We start from the raw sequence: 657 nt of genomic DNA on the forward strand, positions 1-657 counted from the left end.
TATTCCATTATATGAATATAAATCAGTTGATTTAACCACTCTTCTGTTGATAGATTTTTAAATTTTCCTAATACTTTACAATTAAAAACAACACTTGGTGAAAACCTTGGAAATACATTATTCATATGTGTGTAGGTGTATCTGATGGACGGAATTCTGAACTTGAGATTGCTGAATCAAGGGGTAAACACATTTGCAATTTTGGAAGCTATTGCTAGATTAAACTTTATGGAGTTTTACCATTTTCACTTTCAGTACAATATATGAAAGTACCTGCTTCTAATTTATAGAATATAACCACGAATTAATGTGTCATCTTTGTGCAGAGGCCATGGTAATCTTCTCTAAATTATTCCAATTATAGTATATATGCTGCTGAAGTGAGCATCATGAAGTAATTTTTAATTTAATAATGGATGAATGCTTTTGAGTGGCATGCAGCCAAAGACAGCACATACTATAAAACTCCTTTTTTCCATTAAATCTGGAGCAGGCACAGAGAAATGGTTTTTCTGGAGAGCTGCAGCCTTTTTTTTTTTTTTCAGAGTGTTAATTGGAGGGGAGCCACTTCACCTTAAGTTCCAGCAACACATGTATCTGTGCACTATCTAACAGGGACACACGTGGTCAGAGGGTTGTAAAAATTTCATGAAGGTC

The 657-nt window shown here is 34.1% G+C and overlaps 1 non-coding gene across 1 annotated transcript; it reads right to left on the reverse strand.

Annotated features, from left to right (window-relative positions):
* Positions 1–280: 280 nt before the first annotated feature.
* Positions 281–388, reverse strand: LOC112207155 (U6 spliceosomal RNA). The gene has a single exon (XR_002941621.2). It is a non-coding gene; the product is annotated as a U6 spliceosomal RNA (small nuclear RNA).
* Positions 389–657: the final 269 nt, after the last annotated feature.

Source organism: Pan troglodytes, chromosome X, assembly GCF_028858775.2.
Source record: "Pan troglodytes isolate AG18354 chromosome X, NHGRI_mPanTro3-v2.0_pri, whole genome shotgun sequence".
In the NCBI taxonomy this organism is placed as follows: Eukaryota; Metazoa; Chordata; class Mammalia; order Primates; family Hominidae; genus Pan; species Pan troglodytes.